Genomic DNA, 20,373 nt, shown 5'->3' with positions numbered 1-20,373 from the left:
TGGGTTGTGTGTGTGTGTGTGTGTGTGTGTGTGTGTGTGTGCGTGCGTGTGCGTGCGTGTGTGAGTCTGTGTTTTTGTGACAGTATGTTACATATAACTTTGTGTTTGTGTGTGTAATTGTGTGTCTGTGTGTAGTTGTGTGTCTGTGTGTAGTTGTGTGTGGTTGTGTGTGTGTGTGTGATTGTGTGTGTGTGTGTGTGTGTGTGTGTGTGTGTGTGCATGTCTGTGTTTTTGTGACAGTATTTAATATATAATTTTGTGTTTGTGTGTGTAATTGTGTGTCTGTGTGTAGTTGTGTGTCTGTGTGGTTGTGTGTCTGTGTGTGTGTGTGTGTGTGTGTGTGTGTGTATGTGTGTAGTTGTGTTTGTCTGTGCTATTGAGTGAGTTTTGTGAGACAGAGAGAGACTGAGAGAGGCTGAGAGATGATGTAATGTATTTGTATGAATGAGAGTTGACAGTTAGAATTTGAAAATAAACACTCAGCCTAAACATTCTATGAATGTAAGTCTATGGGACTTTTTTGGGATGTTTGATCGGACGGTTTAGGAGAACCGTAAGTCCGATCCCTTAGAAAAGATATAGCACACCTCCTCAGATCAGACTGAAGGTCTGTGCAAAGTTTGGTGTCTGTAGCTTAAAAGCTCTAGGAGGAGTTAGAGTTAGAAATTTTAGTCTCAGAAGAAAAAGAAGAATAATAATAATAATAAGTTTAAGTGCAACAACAGTATGTTGGCTTTCTCAAGCCAACATAATGATTTGTTTATTCGGTTGCTAGGGTGCTCATATTTGGTTGCTATGGGCGTGGCTTAATACCACTTGGCATCCACTAGTGATTACCCTCTGAGTCATGAGGAAAATGGTCCAACCCCCGTTTCTCTACGATTTTCTGATGCGGAGATATAAGGCTTTGTTTATTCGGTTGCTAGGGTGCTCATATTTGGTTGCTAGGGGCGTGGCTTAATACCTCTTGGCATCCACTAATGATTACCCTCTGAGTCACGAGTAAAACGTTGCAACCCCGGTGTCTCTACGATTTTCTGATGCGGAGATATAACGATTTGTTTATTCCGTTGCTAGGGTCCTCATATTTGGTTGCTAGGGGCGTGGCTTGGGAGTGGCCAATGATGTGGCAAGTGATTACACTCCGAGTCACAAGTAAAACGGTCCAACCCCCGTGTCGCTACGATGTTCTGATGCCGAGATATAACTGTTTGAATGTTATGTTGCTAGGGTTCTCAAAAGTGGTTGCTAGGGGCGTGGCTTAGTAACTCTGCAAGGGTCCTAAGAGGCTGATTGGATGCCTGAGTAAAATGAGCCCACCCCCATGTCTCTGTGACACTGTGGTGCAAAGATATCCCTCTGGGCATTTTGTAATGGCAGTCTATGGGATAGGTTGCTAGGGTGCCCAAAATGGTTGCTAGGGTAACCTTACACCCCATTGCGGGGGACGTCCTGACAGAGTCTAGCACCCTCTTCAAATTTAGTAACCGACATGCTTCTACGAAATCCTCGCTCGGACCTATGACCCGTCAAAGTTTTTGCAATGTTAAGTCTATGGGATTTTCCCCCATTGACTTTTCATTGGGCATTTTTGGGCACCTCTTACACCCCAGGGGTACAACTTATACCCCATTGTGATGTATGTTCTTACAGAGTCTACCACCCTCTTCAAATGTTGTAACCTACATGTTGCTACAAAATCCTCGAGCGGAGCTATGACTTGTCAAAGTTGGGCGCAATGTTAAGTCAATGGGATTTTTCGGGTGGTTTTTCGCCCCCCTTTCGGAAATTCTGCACCCGACCGCTTATAAAAGTCATAGCCACCATCTCTTAAATAAAACGGTCGATTTGAGCCCTCTTTCATGGGACTACCGCAAACCGTGCGGGACGAGTTACGCGCCGAAAAAGTGTGCAGACATAAGAATAATAATAATTATAACTAGATAGGTACATTTCCTGAAGAAAATGTGAAGTGGTGCTTGCCGTGGCAAAATTCTCGGGACAATATATGATTATACTCCAACCCAAAAGTAAAACGTTCCAGCCCACTATCCACTAGTGATTACACTCAGAGTCACGAGTTAAACGGTCCAACCCCCGTGTCTCTACGATGTTCTGATGCGGAGAGATAAGGCTTTGTTTACACTGTTGCTAGGGTACTGTATTTGGTTGCTAGGGAAAAAATTGGCATCCACTGGTGATTACACTCTAAGTCACAAGTCAAACGGTCCAACCCCTGTGTCTCTACGATGTTCTGATGCGGAGATATAAGGGTTTGTTTACACTGTTGCTAGGGTACTGTATTTGGTTGCTAGGGAAAAAATTGGCATCCACTAGTGATTACATGCCGAGTCACGAGTAAAACGGTCCAGCCCCTGTGTCTCTACGATGTTCTGATGCTGAGTTATAAGGCTTTGTTTACACTGTTGCTAGGGTACTGTATTTGGTTGCTAGGGAAAAAATTGGCATCCACTAGTGATTACATGCCGAGTCACGGGTAAAACGGTCCAACCCCCGTGTCTCTACGATGTTCTGATGCGGAGATATAAGGCTTTGTTTACTCTGTTGCTAGGGTACTGTATTTGGTTGCTAGGGAAAAAATTGGCATCCACTGGTGATTACACTCTAAGTCACAAGTGAAACGGTCCAACCCCCGTGTCTCTACGATGTTCTGATGCGGAGATATAAGGGTTTGTTTACACTGTTGCTAGGGTACTGTATTTGGTTGCTAGGGAAAAAATTGGCATCCACTAGTGATTACATGCCGAGTCACGAGTCAAACGGTCCAACCCCCGTGTCTCTACGATGTTCTGATGCAGAGATATAAGGCTTTGTTTACACTGTTGCTAGGGTACTGTATTTGGTTGCTAGGGAAAAAAATTGGCATCCACTAGTGATTACATGCCGAGTCACGAGTAAAACGGTCCAACCCCCGTGTCTCTACGATGTTCTGATGCCTAGATATAACTGTTTGAATTTTATGTTGCTAGGGTGCTTTAAAGTGGTTGCTAGGGGCGTGGCTTAATAGCTCTGGGACTATCCTGATAAATTGATTGGATGTTTGAGTAAAATGAGCCCACCCCCATGTCTCTACGACATTGTAAAGCGAAGATATTCCATCTGGAACTTTTTTATTCCCTTATATGGGCATGTTTCCTGTCCCATTATAAGTCAATGGGAAATTTCGGGGGCCTCTTACACCCCAGGGGTACAACTAACACCCCAATGTGATGTATGTTCTTACAGAGCCTACCGCCCTCTTCAAATGTTAGAACCCACATGTTTCTACAAAATCCTCGAGCGGAGCTATGACCCGTCAAAGTTCGGTCCAATGTTAATTCAATGGGATTTTTGGGGTGGTTTTTCGCCCCCCTTTCGGAAATCCTGCACCCGATCGCTTATAAAAGTCATAGCACACCTCTCCTCAATAAACCGGTCAATTTGAGCCCTCATTCATGTGTCTACGACAAACCGTGCGGGACGAGTTACGCGCCGAAAAAGTGTGCAGACATAAGAATAAAATATAATAATAACTAGATAGGTACATTTCCTGAAGAAAATGTGAAGTGGTGCTTGCCGTGGCAAAATTCTCGGGACAATATATGATTATACTCCAACCCAAAAGTAAAACGTTCCAACCCCAGTGTCTCTATGAGGTTTTGATGCGGAGATATAAGGCTTTGTTTACACTGTTGCTAGGGTACTGTATTTGGTTGCTAGGGAAAAAATTGGCATCCACTAGTGATTACACTCTGATTCACGAGTCAAACGGTCCAACCCCCGTGTCTCTACGATGTTCTGATGCGGAGATATAAGGCTTTGTTTACTCTGTTGCTAGGGTACTGTATTTGGTTGCTAGGGAAAAAATTGGCATCCCATAATGATTACACTCTAAGTCAGGAGTCAAACGGTCCAACCCCCGTGTCTCTACGATGTTCTGATGCGGAGATATAAGGCTTTGTTTACTCTGTTGCTAGGGTACTGTATTTGGTTGCTAGGGAAAAAATTGGCATCCCATAATGATTACACTCCGAGTCACGAGTCAAATGGTCCAACCCCCGTGTCTCTACGATGTTCTGATGCGGAGATATAAGGCTTTGTTTACTCTGTTGCTAGGGTACTGTATTTGGTTGCTAGGGAAAAAATTGGCATCCCATAATGATTACACTCTGAGTCACTAGTCAAACGGTCCAAGCCCCGTGTCTCTACGATGTTCTGATGCGGAGATATAAGGCTTTGTTTACTCTGTTGCTAGGGTACTGTATTTGGTTGCTAGGGAAAAATGGCATCCACTAGTGATTATACTCCGAGTCACGAGTCAAACGGTCCAGCCCCCGTGTCTCTACGATGTTCTGATGCGGAGATATAAGGCTTTGTTTACTCTGTTGCTAGGGTACTGTATTTGGTTGCTAGGGAAAAAAATGGCATCCCATAATGATTACACTCTGAGTCACGAGTCAAACGGTCCAACCCCCATGTCTCTACGATGTTCTGATGCGGAGATATAAGGCTTTGTTTACTCTGTTCCTAGGGTACTGTATTTGGTTGCTAGGGAAAAAAATGGCATCCCATAATGATTACACTCTGAGTCACGAGTCAAACGGTCCAGCCCCCGTGTCTCTACGATGTTCTGATGCGGAGATATAAGGCTTTGTTTACTCTGTTGCTAGGGTACTGTATTTGGTTGCTAGGGAAAAAAATGGCATCCCATAATGATTACACTCTGAGTCACGAGTCAAACGGTCCAACCCCCGTGTCTCTACGATGTTCTGATGCTGAGATATAACTGTTTGAATTTTATGTTGCTAGGGTGCTCAAAAGTGGTTGCTAGGGGCGTGGCTTAATACCTATGTAAGGATCCTGAGAGACTGATTGGATGCCTGAGTAAAATGAGCCCACCCCTATGTCTCTTTGACACTGTGGTGCAAAGATATCCATCTGGGCATTTTATAATGGCAGTCTATGGGAGATGTTGCTAGGGTGCCCAAAATTGTTGCTAGGGGCGTGGCTTAATAGCTCTGGGATGATCCTGAGAGACTGATTGGATGCCCGAGTAAAATGAGCCCACCCACTTATCTCTACGACACTGTAAACCAAAGATATCCCATCTGGAACTGTTTTATTCCCTTATATGGGCATGTTTCCTGCCCCATTATAAGTCAATGGGAATTTTCGGGTGCCTCTTATACCCCAGGGGTACAACTTACACCCCAATGTGATGTATGTTCTTACAGAGCCTACCACCCTCTTCAAATTTAGTAACCCACATGTTTCTAAGGAATCCTCACTCGTACCTATGACCCGTCAAAATTTTTGCAATGTTAAGTCTATGGGATTTTGCCCCATTGACTTTTCATTAGGCATTTTTGGGCACCTCTTACACCCCAGGGGAACAACTTACACCCCATTATGATGTATGTTCTTAGAGAGCCTACCACCCTCTTCAAATGTTGTAACCCACATGTTTCTATAAAATCCTCGAGCGGAGCTATGACTCGTCAAAGTTGGGCGCAATGTTAAGTCAATGGGATTTTTCGGGTGGTTTTTCGCCCCCCTTTCAGAAATCCTGCACCCGATCGCTTATAAAAGTCATAGCACACCTCTCCTCAATAATCCGGTCGATTTGAGCCCTCTTTCATGGGACTACGTTAAACCGTGCGGGACGAGTTACGCGCCGAAAAAGTGTCCAGAAAAAGAAGAATAATAACTAGATGAGGTTAAAGTTTGTGAACAAACTTTATGTTGGCTTGAGAAAGCCTAGTCTGAGAGTAATAGATGGAGCTGCAGTTGGGGCAGTTAAGTTAGTTGGGGCAGATGGGTTAGTTGGGGCAGAATTGGGCAGTTGGGGCAGATGGGGCATTTGTGGCATTTAGGGTAGTTGAAACATTTGGGGCTAAATTGGTTAATTGGGGCAGACGGGGCACTTGGGGCAGATGGGGCATTTAGGGCAAATGGGGCATTTAGAGCAGTTGGGGCATTTAGGGCAGTTGGGGCAGATGAGGCAGTTGGGGTATTTGAGGCATTAAGGGCAGTTGGGGCATTTAGGGCAGTTGGGGCATTTAGGGCAGTTTGGGGCAGATGAGGCATTTAGGGCAGATGGGGCATTTAGGGCAGATGGGGCATTTAGGGCAGATGGGGCATTTGGGGCAGATGGGGCATTTGGGGCAGATGGGGCATTTAGGGCAGAATGGGGCAGTTGGGGCAGATGAGGCATTTGGGGCAGAATTGGGTAGTTGGGGCATTTGGGGCAGAATTGGGTAGTTGGGGCATTTGGGGCAGATGGGGCATTTAGGGCAGTTGGGGCAGAATTGGGTGTTTGGGGCAGATGGGGCATTTAGGGCAGTTTGGGCATTTAGGGCAGTTGGGGCATTTAGGGCAGTTGGGGCATTTAGGGCAGATGGGGCATTTGGGGCAGATGGGGCATTTAGAGCAGATGGGGTATTTAGGGCAGATGAGGCAGTTGGGGCAGAATTGGGTAGTTGGGGCATTTGGGGCATTTAGGGCAGTTGGGGCAGAATTGGGTGTTTGGGGCAGATGGGGCATTTAGGGCAGATGGGGCATTTAGGGCAGATGGGGCATTTGGGGCAGATGGGGCATTTAGGGCAGTTGGGGCAGAATGGGGCAGTTGGGGCAGAATGGGGCAGTTGGGGCAGATGGGGCATTTAGGGCAGATGGGGCATTTAGGGCAGATGGGGCATTTGGGGCAGATGGGGCATTTGGGGCAGATGGGGCATTTAGGGCAGTTGGGGCAGAATGGGGCAGATGAGGCATTTGGGGCAGAATTGGGTAGTTGGGGCATTTGGGGCAGAATTGGGTAGTTGGGGCAGATGGGGCATTTAGGGCAGTTGGGGCAGAATTGGGTGTTTGGGGCAGATGGGGTATTTAGGGTAGTTGGGCCATTTGGGCAGAATTGGGTAGTTGGGGCAGATGGGGCATTTAGGGCAGAATGGGGCAGATGAGGCAGAATGGGGCAGATGAGGCATTTGGAGCAGAATTGGCCAGTTGGGGCAAAATGGGGCGGTTGGGGCATTTGGGGCAGATGAGGCATTTATGTGTGTGTTTGTGTGAGTCTGATTGGGTGTGTAATATTGTGTTTGTGTGTGTAATTTTGTGGTTGTGTGTCTGTGTGTGTGTAGTTGTGGGTTGTGTGTGTGTGTGTGTGTGTGTGTGTGTGTGTGTGTGCGTGCGTGTGCGTGCGTGTGTGAGTCTGTGTTTTTGTGACAGTATGTTACATATAACTTTGTGTTTGTGTGTGTAATTGTGTGTCTGTGTGTAGTTGTGTGTCTGTGTGTAGTTGTGTGTGGTTGTGTGTGTGTGTGTGATTGTGTGTGTGTGTGTGTGTGTGTGTGTGTGTGTGTGCATGTCTGTGTTTTTGTGACAGTATTTAATATATAATTTTGTGTTTGTGTGTGTAATTGTGTGTCTGTGTGTAGTTGTGTGTCTGTGTGGTTGTGTGTCTGTGTGTGTGTGTGTGTGTGTGTGTGTGTGTATGTGTGTAGTTGTGTTTGTCTGTGCTATTGAGTGAGTTTTGTGAGACAGAGAGAGACTGAGAGAGGCTGAGAGATGATGTAATGTATTTGTATGAATGAGAGTTGACAGTTAGAATTTGAAAATAAACACTCAGCCTAAACATTCTATGAATGTAAGTCTATGGGACTTTTTTGGGATGTTTGATCGGACGGTTTAGGAGAACCGTAAGTCCGATCCCTTAGAAAAGATATAGCACACCTCCTCAGATCAGACTGAAGGTCTGTGCAAAGTTTGGTGTCTGTAGCTTAAAAGCTCTAGGAGGAGTTAGAGTTAGAAATTTTAGTCTCAGAAGAAAAAGAAGAATAATAATAATAATAAGTTTAAGTGCAACAACAGTATGTTGGCTTTCTCAAGCCAACATAATAACTAGATATTAAAGTTTGAAGACAAACTTTATGTTGGCTTGAAAAAGCGTAGCCTGAACGTTTAAAACGGTTTGACAGAAGTTTAGTTTAGTAGGCTATATGATGTTGGTATGTTTAGGTATGAAGGTAGCATGATTTAGCATGATTTATCATGATGCCAACATGATAAACATGAAGCTAGGACGATTAGCATGATGCTAGCATGATTAACATGAAGCTAACATGATGCTAGCATGATTAGCATGAAGTTAGCATGATTAGCATGAAGCTAGCATGATGCTAGCATGATTAGCATGAAGCTAACATGATGCTAACATGATTAGCATGAAGCTAGCATTATGTTAGCATGATTAGCATGAAGCTAGCATGATTAGCATGATGTTAGCATGATTAACATGAAGCTAGCATGATGCTAGCATGATTAGCATGAAGTTAGCATGATTAGTATGAAGCTAACATGATGCCAGCATGATTAGCATGAAGCTAGCATGATGCTAACATGATTAGCATGAAGCTAACATGATGTTAGCATGATTAGCATGAAGCTAGCATGATGTTAGCATGATTTACATTAAGCTAGCATGATGCTAGCATGATTAGCATGATGTTAGCATGATTAGCATGAAGCTAGCATGATGCTAGCATGATTAGCATGAAGCTAGCATGATGCTAGCATGATTAGCATGAAGCTAGCATAATGCTACCATAATGCTAACATGATTAGCATGAAGCTAGCATGATGCTAGCATGATTAGCATGAAGCTAGCATGATGCTAGCATAATTAGCATGAACCTAGCATGATGCTAGCATGATGTTAACATGATTAGCATGAAGCTAGCATGATGCTAACATGATGCTAGCATGATTAGCATGAAGCTAACATGATGTTAGCATGATTAGCATGAAGCTAGCATGATAAGCATGAAGCTAACATGATGCTAGCATGATAAGCATGAAGCTAGCATGATGCTAACATGATAAGCATGAAGCTAGCATGAAGTTAGCATGATTAGCATGAAGCTAGCATGATGCTAGCATGATTAGCATGAAGCTAGCATGAAGTTAGCATGATGGTAGCATGAGTAGCATGAAGCTAGCATGTTGTTAGCATGTTGCTAGCATGATTAGCATGATGCTAGCATGATTAGCATAAAGCTAGCATGTTGCTAGCATGATTAGCATGAAGCTAGCATGATGTTAGCATGATTAGCATGAAGCTAGCATGATGCTAGCATGAAACTAGCATGATTCTAGCATGATTAGCATGAAGCTAGCATGATTCTAGCATGATTAGCATGAAGCTAGCATGATGTTAACATGATTAGCATGAAGGTAGCATGAGGATAGCATGATTAGCATGAAGTAAGCATGAGGTTAGCATGATTAGCATGAAGCTAGCATGATTTAACGTGAAGCTAGCATGATTAGCATGATGCTAACATGATTAGCATGACGCTAGCACTATTTAGCGTGCAGCTAACAAGATTTAACATGAAGTTAGCATGATTTAGCATGAAGTTAGCAAGATTTATTATGAAATTAACATAAAGCTAGCATGAAACTAGCATGAAGCTAGTATGACTTAGCATGGAGCTAGCATGAAGCTAACATGACCCAAAGTCCCAACCCCCATGTCTCTATGATGTTCAGACCAAGAGATATAAGGCTTTGTTTATTATGTTGCTAGGGTGCTCAAATTTGGTTTGCTAGGGGCGTGGCTTAACACCTCAATAAGAATCCTAAGAGACTGATTGGATGCCTGAGTAAAATGAGCCCACCCCTATGTCTTTATGACACTCTGGTGTAAAGATATCCATCTGGGCTTTTTATAATGGTAGTCTATGGGAGATGTTGCTAGGGTACCCAAAATTGTTGCTAGGGGCGTGGCTAAATAGCTTTGGGGCGATCCTAAGAGACTGATTGGATGACTGAGTAAAATGAGCCCACCCCCATGTCTCTACGACACTCTAAAGTAAAGATATTCCATCTGGGACGCTTTTATTCCCTTATATGGGCATGTTTCCTGCCCCATTATAAGTCAATGGGAAATTTTGGGGGCCTCTTACACCCCAGGGGTATAGCTTACACCCCATTGTGATGTATGTTCTTACAGAGCCTGTCAGCCTCCTTAAATGTGGTAAGCCACAAGTTTCTACAAGTTTCTCACTCACAGCTATGACCCGTCAAAGTTTGTCTCAATGTAAAGTCAATGGAAATTTTGGGGTGTTCGAGACCCCCGTTTAGGAATTCGGAAGGTCCCATCAGTTAGAAAAGATATAGCACACTAAGTCAGACCAGTCTGAAGGTCTGTGGAAAATTTGGTGCATGTAGCTTGAAAGCCCTAGGATGAGTTAGCTGCCGAAATTTTGGGGGGAGAAAAAGAATAATAATAATAAGTTTAATAGCAATAACAATATATTGGCTTTTTCAAAGCCAACATAATAAGTATGGGGAATAATAATAGTGATGCCTTGCATAAATGCAAGCACCACTAATAATATCCCTGAGGAATAGTAATAGTGATGCCTTGCATAAATGCAAGCACCACTAATAATAATAATAAGTATGCAAGATAGTAATAGTGATGCTTTGCATAAATGCAAGCACCACTAACTAGATAGTAAAGTTTGAAGACAAACTTTAAGTTGGCTTGAGAAAGCCTGGCCTGAAAGTTTAAAACAGCTAGCATGATTTAGCATGAAGCAAACATAAGCTAGCATGAGTTAGCATGAAGCTAGCATGATTTAACATGAAGCTAGCATGATAATTTAACATCAAGCTAACATGATTTAGCATAAAGCTAGCATTATGTTAACATGAAGCTAACATGAATTAGCATGAAGCTAACATGATGTTAACATGAATTATCATGAAGCTAGCATGATGCTAACATGAATTAGCATGATGCTAACATTAATTAGCATGAAGCTAGCATGATGCTAACATGATGCTAACATGAATTAGCATGAAGCTAGCATGATGCTAACATGAATTAGCATGAAGCTAGCATGATGCTAATACAAATTAACATGAAGCTAGCATGACGCTAATACGAATTAGCATGAAGCTAGCATGGTGCTAATACGAATTAGCATGAAGCTAGCATGATGTTAACATGAAGCTAACATGAATTAGCATGAAGCTAACATGATGTTAACATGAATTATCATGAAGCTAGCATGATGCTAACATGAATTAGCATGATGCTAACATTAATTAGCATGAAGCTAACATGATGTTAACATGATGTTAGCATGATGCTAACATGAATTAGCATGAAGCTAGCATGATGCTAACATGAATTAGCATGAAGCTAGCATGATGCTAATACAAATTAACATGAAGCTAGCATGACGCTAATACGAATTAGCATGAAGCTAGCATGATGTTAACATGATGTTAACATGAATTAGCATGAAGCTAGCATGATGCTAACATGAATTAGCATGAAGCTAGCATGATGCTAATACGAATTAGCATGAAGCTAGAATGATGTTAACATGAATTAGCATGAAGCTAGCATGATGCTAACATGAATTAGCATGAAGCTAGCTTGATCCTAATACGAATTAACATGAAGCTAGCATGATGCTAATACGAATTAGCATGATGCTAGCATGATGTTAACATGAATTAGCATTAAGCTAGCATGATGCTAACATGAATTAGCATGAAGCTAGCATGATGATAATACAAATTAGCATGAAGCTAACATAACGCTAATACGAATTAGCATGAAGCTAGCATGATACTAATACGAATTAGCATGAAACTAGCATGATGCTAATACGAATCAGCATGAAGTTAGCATGATGTTAACATGATGCTAACATGAATTAACATGAAGATAGCATGATGCTAACATTAACTAGCATGAAGCTAGCATGATGCTAACATGAATTAGCATGATGCTAACATGAATTAACATGAAGCTAGCATGATGCTAACATGAATTAGCATGAAGCTAGCATGATGCTAACATGAATTAGCATGAAGCTAGCATGATCCTAATACGAATTAACATGAAGCTAGCATGATGCTAATACGAATTAATATGAAGCTAGCATGATGTTAACATTATGCTAACATGAATTAGCATGATGTTAACATGATGCTAACATGAATTAGCATGAAGATAGCATGATGCTAACATGAATTAGCATGAAGCTAGCATGATGCTAACATGAATTAGCATAAAGCTAGCATGATGTTAACATGAATTAGCATGAAGCTAGCATGATGTTAACATGAATTAGCATGAAGCTAGCATGATGCTAACATGAATTAGCATGAAGCTAGCATGATGTTAATACGAATTAGCATGAAATTAGCATGATGCTAATACAAATTAGCATGAAGCTAGCATGATGTTAACATGAAGCTAACATGAATTAGCATGAAGTTAGCATGATGCTAACATGAACTAGCATGAAGCTAGCATGATTTAACATGAAGTTAGCAAGATTTATTATGAAATTAGCATAAAGCTAGCATGAAACTAGCATGAAGCAAGTATGACTTAGCATGAAGCTAGCATGAAGCTAACATGACCCAAAGACCCAACCCCCATGTCTCTATGATGTTCAGATCCAGAGATATAAGGCTTTGTTTATTATGTTGCTAGGGTGCTCATATTTGGTTGCTAGGGGCATGGCTTAATACCTCAACAAGAATCTTAAGAGACTGATTGGATGTCTGAGTAAAATGAGCCCACCCCTATGTCTCTATGACACTCTGGTGCAAAGATATCCATCTTGGCTTTTTATAATGGTAGTCTATGGGAGATGTTGCTAGGGTACCCAAAATTGTTGCTAGGGGCGTGGCTTAATAGATCTGGGACAACCCTGAGAGACTGATTGGATGACCGAGTAAAATGAGCCCACCCCCATGTCTCTACGACACTCTAAAGTGAAGATATTCCATCTGGGACGCTTTTATTCCCTTATATGGGCATGTTTCCTGCCCCATTATAAGTCAATGGGAGATTTTGGGGGCCCCTTACACCCCAGGGGTACAGCTTACACCCCATTGTGATGTATGTTCTTACACAGCCTGTCAGACTCCTTAGATGTGGTAAGTCACAAGTTTCTACAAGTTTCTCACTCGCAGCTATGACCCGTCAAAGTTTGTCTCAATGTTAAGTCAATGGGAATTTTGGGGTGTTTGAGCGCCCCGTTTAGGAATTCGGAAGGTCCCATCAGTTAGAAAAGATATAGCAACTCAAGTCAGATCAGACTGAAGGTCTGACCTGAGTTTGGAGTATGTAGAGTTAAAGCTCTAGGAGGAGTTAGATTTAGAAAATTGTGGATCAGAAGAATAATAATAACTAGATAGTAAAGTTTGAAGACAAACTTTATGTTGGCTTGAGAAAGCGTAGCCTGAACGTTTAAAACGGTTTGACATAAGTTTAGTTTAGTAGGCTATCTGGCTGTTAGTATGTTTAAGTATGAAGGTAGCATGATTTACCATGAAGCTAGCATGATGTTAGCATGATTAGCATGAAGCTAGCATGATGCTAGCATGATTAGAATGAAGCTAGCTTGATGCTAGCATGATTAGCATGAAGCTAGCATGATAAGCATGAAGCTAGCATGATGCTAGCATGATTAGCATGAAGCTAGCATGATGCTAGCATGATTAGCATGAAGCTACCATGATTAGCATGAAGCTAGTATGATGCTAGCATGATGTTAACATGATTAGCATGAAGCTAGCATGATGCTAGCATGATTAGCATGAAGCTAGCATGAAGCTAGCATGATTAGCATGAAGCTAGCATGATGCTAGCATGATTTGCATGAAGCTAACATGATGTTAGCATGATTAGCATGAAGCTAGCATGATGTTAGCATGATTAGCATGAAGCTAGCTTGATGCTAGCATGATTAGCATGAAGTTAGCATGATGTTAGCATGATTAGCATGAAGCTAGCATGATGCTAGCATGATTAGCATGAAGCTAGCATGATGCTAGTGTCACAGGTAGGGGTGGACCCAGATGTAACTAAGGTCACGCCCCTTTCTCCACCTCGAGGAGATTCCCAAAGCCACCCCAATGACCAGACACACAAGGTAAGCATAATATTAAAAAGGTACTTTATTTAATTTACTTAAAAAGATATATAGGGAAGGGAAAACGGGGAACTTAAAATAATGGCCACTCTAGGCTCTCCTCCACCACCAACTGTATCTTCACACAGTCCACTCTCCTCATGTTCATTCTCGTTCTTCTTCTTCGCAGGCGGCCACTAAGACACAAAGACACTGTTACTTGGACTTTGAGTATTTCTCACCGGCTCTGCTGTTTACAGCTTTCTGGGTAGGTATCATGTTCACAGTCTGCTCTCCAATTGTTCACTCTCGTTGTCCTTTCTCTCCACAGGCGGCCACTAAGACACAAGGACACTGTTACTTGGACTTCGAGTATTTCTCACCGGCTCTGCTGTTTACAGCTTTCTGGGTAGGTATCACGTTCACGGTCTGTTCTTCAATTATTCACTCTCGTTCTTCTCTCTCTCCACAGGTGGCCGCTAGGACACAAAGACACTGTTACTGAGACTTCGAGTGTTTCTCACCGGCTCTGCTGTTTACAGCTTTCTGGGTAGGTATGGTTTCCTCCGTAGGTCAGCAGAGGGGCGAAGGTCACACACCACCTCACCGGGCCGAGCGCTGCCCTATCTCCACTGCCCGTAGGCCGATCGAATCCTGGACAGGGGCGCCCCTTTGTAGAGACCGCGGGGGCGGCGGACCCTTTCGCCTCTAACTCTGCGACAAAACAGACACAGGTAAGTTTACACCACAAATATTTCCAATGTTTACTCACAGTCACTGACAGCTCTTGGTCTGCGTCCCTTCGTACTCCGAAACAGCACACTACGTATGGTAACAGTAATTTCTGAGGTCGTTGGCCTCTCCGTCCTCTGCCCAGTAGAAGAAATGGATGATGCGGGGCTTCGTCTAATAAGACACACAGCAACCCACAGCAAATACACAGCACCACTCCAAACGTGAAAAGCTTATTAATTGCAAGTCTCACTCACCACACTATAAGTGCAACACAACAAGGGAAGCGCCCGGTGTCCTCCACTGCGCTTGGGCTGGGATAGGGGCGATGGAAAATACGACCAAAATAAGTCTCGTTGTTGTGGATGTTTGGATTTACCTTCTAACGGCTCGCCCACCACACTATTGTAGGGGTAGGGCCGCCCTCCTTCTCCTGGAGGTCTCCAACGGTTACACAGGTTAATTTTTGCAAGTTACTCCACACCAAAGGGTATACTCACAGCAGACAGCCTCTGTTTACGTTGTACAACAAGATCAATTTTCTTCCTGCTTTACTCCTTCAACAGTACTGGTTAGACCAAAGTTCCTTTTTACCCATAGGATCTTCCATTTACTCCAGCAGGTCCACCGTAAACTATAACGAGAGAGGGAGAGAGAGAGAAATACAGACAGCCACCACGTCTAACAACGAGCACAGCTCCGTTCCTCAGCACACACTACGACAGACTTGACAGCACAATGCTCTCTTCGGGGTGCTCCTTTTCTCCACCCACGTATCGCCTTTCTTTCACCCCAGGCAGCTCCTGTCTTCTTTCCGCGCGCTTCAAGCGCAGCCCGGATCAACAGAGCCTGCGGGCTCTTCAAAAGGTACGTAGTTACCTCTTCTGCACTAAGCAGAGGAGCTTTCCCCGTGTCAATCCCCCTCTCGTGCCCGACCTCCAAACTGTGATTTAGCTGTGCTTTAAATACTCCTTCATGTACTCCAGTTGTCCAATTGCCCGGCGATCTCTTTAACTAGGCACAGCTGTGCTCAATCGGCTGATTACAGCCTTCGCGAAGCTGCCGGATGTCCGGTGTTTCCGTTCTCTGGTCTGGGCGGAAACATCCGGGCGGAACCAAAGTTTCCCGACTTTTGGTTCCGCCCCGAAAAGATCGTCACCTTGTGACATCCTCCCCCGCCAATCCGTTCTCGTCCCGAGAACGCGTTGTTTAGGGACTGATAGGGTGTTGATGGGAGCTTTTCTTTAAAAAAAACGTGGTAGGCCATTGGGGGACCTTGGTCTCAACCCGAGGTGGACTGCCGACTACGCCAAATCTGTCACAGGTAGGGGTGGACCCAGATGTAACTAAGGTCACGCCCCTTTCTCCACCTCGAGGAGATTCCCAAAGCCACCCCAATGACCAGACACACAAGGTAAGCATAATATTAAAAAGGTACTTTATTTAATTTACTTAAAAAGATATATAGGGAAGGGAAAACGGGGAACTTAAAATAATGGCCACTCTAGGCTCTCCTCCACCACCAACTGTATCTTCACACAGTCCACTCTCCTCATGTTCATTCTCGTTCTTCTTCTTCGCAGGCGGCCACTAAGACACAAAGACACTGTTACTTGGACTTTGAGTATTTCTCACCGGCTCTGCTGTTTACAGCTTTCTGGGTAGGTATCATGTTCACAGTCTGCTCTCCAATTGTTCACTCTCGTTGTCCTTTCTCTCCACAGGCGGCCACTAAGACACAAGGACACTGTTACTTGGACTTCGAGTATTTCTCACCGGCTCTGCTGTTTACAGCTTTCTGGGTAGGTATCACGTTCACGGTCTGTTCTTCAATTATTCACTCTCGTTCTTCTCTCTCTCCACAGGTGGCCGCTAGGACACAAAGACACTGTTACTGAGACTTCGAGTGTTTCTCACCGGCTCTGCTGTTTACAGCTTTCTGGGTAGGTATGGTTTCCTCCGTAGGTCAGCAGAGGGGCGAAGGTCACACACCACCTCACCGGGCCGAGCGCTGCCCTATCTCCACTGCCCGTAGGCCGATCGAATCCTGGACAGGGGCGCCCCTTTGTAGAGACCGCGGGGGCGGCGGACCCTTTCGCCTCTAACTCTGCGACAAAACAGACACAGGTAAGTTTACACCACGAATATTTCCAATGTTTACTCACAGTCACTGACAGCTCTTGGTCTGCGTCCCTTCGTACTCCGAAACAGCACACTACGTATGGTAACAGTAATTTCTGAGGTCGTTGGCCTCTCCGTCCTCTGCCCAGTAGAAGAAATGGATGATGCGGGGCTTCGTCTAATAAGACACACAGCAACCCACAGCAAATACACAGCACCACTCCAAACGTGAAAAGCTTATTAATTGCAAGTCTCACTCACCACACTATAAGTGCAACACAACAAGGGAAGCGCCCGGTGTCCTCCACTGCGCTTGGGCTGGGATAGGGGCGATGGAAAATACGACCAAAATAAGTCTCGTTGTTGTGGATGTTTGGATTTACCTTCTAACGGCTCGCCCACCACACTATTGTAGGGGTAGGGCCGCCCTCCTTCTCCTGGAGGTCTCCAACGGTTACACAGGTTAATTTTTGCAAGTTACTCCACACCAAAGGGTATACTCACAGCAGACAGCCTCTGTTTACGTTGTACAACAAGATCAATTTTCTTCCTGCTTTACTCCTTCAACAGTACTGGTTAGACCAAAGTTCCTTTTTACCCATAGGATCTTCCATTTACTCCAGCAGGTCCACCGTAAACTATAACGAGAGAGGGAGAGAGAGAGAAATACAGACAGCCACCACGTCTAACAACGAGCACAGCTCCGTTCCTCAGCACACACTACGACAGACTTGACAGCACAATGCTCTCTTCGGGGTGCTCCTTTTCTCCACCCACGTATCGCCTTTCTTTCACCCCAGGCAGCTCCTGTCTTCTTTCCGCGCGCTTCAAGCGCAGCCCGGATCAACAGAGCCTGCGGGCTCTTCAAAAGGTACGTAGTTACCTCTTCTGCACTAAGCAGAGGAGCTTTCCCCGTGTCAATCCCCCTCTCGTGCCCGACCTCCAAACTGTGATTTAGCTGTGCTTTAAATACTCCTTCATGTACTCCAGTTGTCCAATTGCCCGGCGATCTCTTTAACTAGGCACAGCTGTGCTCAATCGGCTGATTACAGCCTTCGCGAAGCTGCCGGATGTCCGGTGTTTCCGTTCTCTGGTCTGGGCGGAAACATCCGGGCGGAACCAAAGTTTCCCGACTTTTGGTTCCGCCCCGAAAAGATCGTCACCTTGTGACACTAGCATGATTAGTATGAAGCTAGCATGATGCTAGCATGATTAGCATGAAGCTAGCATGAAGCTAGCATGATTAGCATGAAGTTAGCATGAAGCTAGCATGATGCTAGTATGATTAGCATGAAGCTAGCATGATTAGCATGAAGCTAGCATGATGTTAGCATGATTAGCATGAAGCTAGCATGAAGTTAGCATGATTAGCATGAAGCTAGCATGAAGTTAGCATGATTAGCATGAAGCTAGCATGATGTTAGCATGATTAGCATGAAGCTAGCATGAAGCTAGCACGATTAGCAAGAAGCTAGCATGAAGCTAACATTTATTGCGTTGCTAGGGTACTAAGTTTGGTTGCTAGGGAGAAAATTGGCATCCCATAATGATCACCCTTCAAGCCACAAGTTAAACGGTCCAACCCCCGTGTCTCTATGATGTTCTGAAGCGGAGATATAAGGCTTTGTTTATTCCGTTGCTAGGGTACTAAGTTTGGTTGCTAGGGAAAAAATTGGCATCCCATAATGATTACACTTCAAGCCACAAGAAAAACGGTCCAACCCCTGTGTCTCTACGATGTTCAGATCCAGAGATATAAGGCTTTGTTTATTATGTTGCTAGGGTCTTCATATTTTGTTGCTAGGGGCGTGGCTTAATACCTCAATAAGAATCCTAAGAGACTGATTGGATGCCTGAGTAAAATGAGCCCACCCCTATGTCTCTATGACACTCTGGTGCAAAGATATCCATCTGGGCTTTTTATAATGGTAGTCTATGGGAGATGTTGCTAGGGTACCCAAAATTGTTGCTAGGGGCGTGGCTTAATATCTCTGGGGTGATCCTAAGAGACTGATTGGATGCTTGAGTAAAATGAGCCCACCCCCATGTCTCTAAGACACTCTAAAGTGAAGATATTCCATCTGGGACGCTATTTTTCCCTTTTATGGGCATATTTCCTGCCCCATTATAAGTCAATGGGAAAATTTGGGGGCCTCTTACACCCCAGGGGTACAGCTTACACCCCATTGTGAGGTATGTTCTTACACAGCCTGTCAGCCTCCTTAAATGTGGTAAGCCACAAGTTTCTACAAGTTTCTCACTCGCAGCTTTGACCCGTCAAAGTTTGTCTCAATGTTAAGTCAATGGAAATTTTGGGGTGTTTCAGCGCCCCGTTTAGGAATTCGGAAGGTCCCATCAGTTAGAAAAGATATAGCACACCTCGTCAGATCAGACCGAAAGTCTGTCCAAAGTTTGATGGCTGTAGCTTGAAAGCTCTAGGACGAGTTAGAGTTAGAAATTTTAGTCTCAGAAAAAAAAGAATAATAATAATAAATAGATAGGTACATTTCCTGAAGAAAATGTGAAGTGGTGCTTGCCGTGGCAAATTTCGGGGGACAATATATGATTATACTCCAAGCCAAAAGTAAAACAATTCAACCCACATGTCTCTACGATATTCTGATGCGAAGATATAAGGCTTTGTTTATTCGGTTGCTAGGGTACTGTATTTGGTTGCTAGGGAGAAAATTGGCATCCACTAGTGGTTACACTCCGAGTCACGAGTCAAACGGTCAAACCCCCGTGTCTCTACGATGTTCTGATGCGGAGATATAAGGCTTTGTTTACTCTGTTGCTAGGGTACTGTATTTGGTTGCTAGGGAAAAAATTGGCATCCACTAGTGATTACACTCTGAGTCACGAGTCAAACGGTCCAAACCCCGTGTCTCTACGATGTTCTGATGCGGAGATATAAGGGTTTGTTTACTCTGTTGCTAGGGTACTGTATTTGGTTGCTAGGGAAAAAAATGGCATCCTCTAGTGATTACCCTCCGAGTCATGAGTCAAACGGTCCAACCCCCGTGTCTCTACGATGTTCTGATGCGGAGATATAAGGCTTTGTTTACTCTGTTGCTAGGGTACTGTATTTGGTTGCTAAGGAAAAAAATGGCATCCACTAGTGATTACCCTCCGAGTCACGAGTCAAACGGTCCAACCCCCGTGTCTCTACGATGTTCTGATGCGGAGATATAAGGCTTTGTTTACTCTGTTGCTAGGGTACTGTATTTGGTTGCTAGGGGAAAACATGGCATCCACTAGTGATTACCCTCCGAGTCACGAGTCAAACGGTCCAAACCCCGTGTCTTTACGATGTTCTGATGCGGAGATATAAGGCTTTGTTTACTCTGTTGCTAGGGTACTGTATTTGGTTGCTAAGGAAAAAAATGGCATCCACTAGTGATTACCCTCCGAGTCATGAGTCAAACGGTCCAACCCCCATGTCTCTACGATGTTCTGATGCGGAGATATAAGGCTTTGTTTACTCTGTTGCTAGGGTACTGTATTTGGTTGCTAGGGGCGTGGCTTGGGAGTGGCCAATGATGTGCCCAGTGATTACATTCCGAGTCACAAGTAA

At 44.1% G+C, this 20,373-nt stretch overlaps 1 long non-coding RNA gene across 1 annotated transcript; it reads right to left on the bottom strand.

The window, feature by feature from the left end:
- Nucleotides 1-13,974: 13,974 nt before the first annotated feature.
- On the bottom strand, nt 13,975-17,862 carry LOC135774586 (uncharacterized). The gene is made up of 2 exons (XR_010543749.2): nt 14,936-17,862; nt 13,975-14,660 (listed from the first exon to the last, which is right to left on the bottom strand). It is a non-coding gene; the product is annotated as an uncharacterized lncRNA (long non-coding RNA).
- Between the last annotated feature and the right edge of the window lie 2,511 nt (nt 17,863-20,373).

The sequence above is a fragment of the Paramisgurnus dabryanus genome, chromosome 5 (assembly GCF_030506205.2).
Source record: "Paramisgurnus dabryanus chromosome 5, PD_genome_1.1, whole genome shotgun sequence".
NCBI classification, from domain to species: Eukaryota; Metazoa; Chordata; class Actinopteri; order Cypriniformes; family Cobitidae; genus Paramisgurnus; species Paramisgurnus dabryanus.
This window is presented reverse-complemented; position numbering and strand designations above follow the sequence as displayed.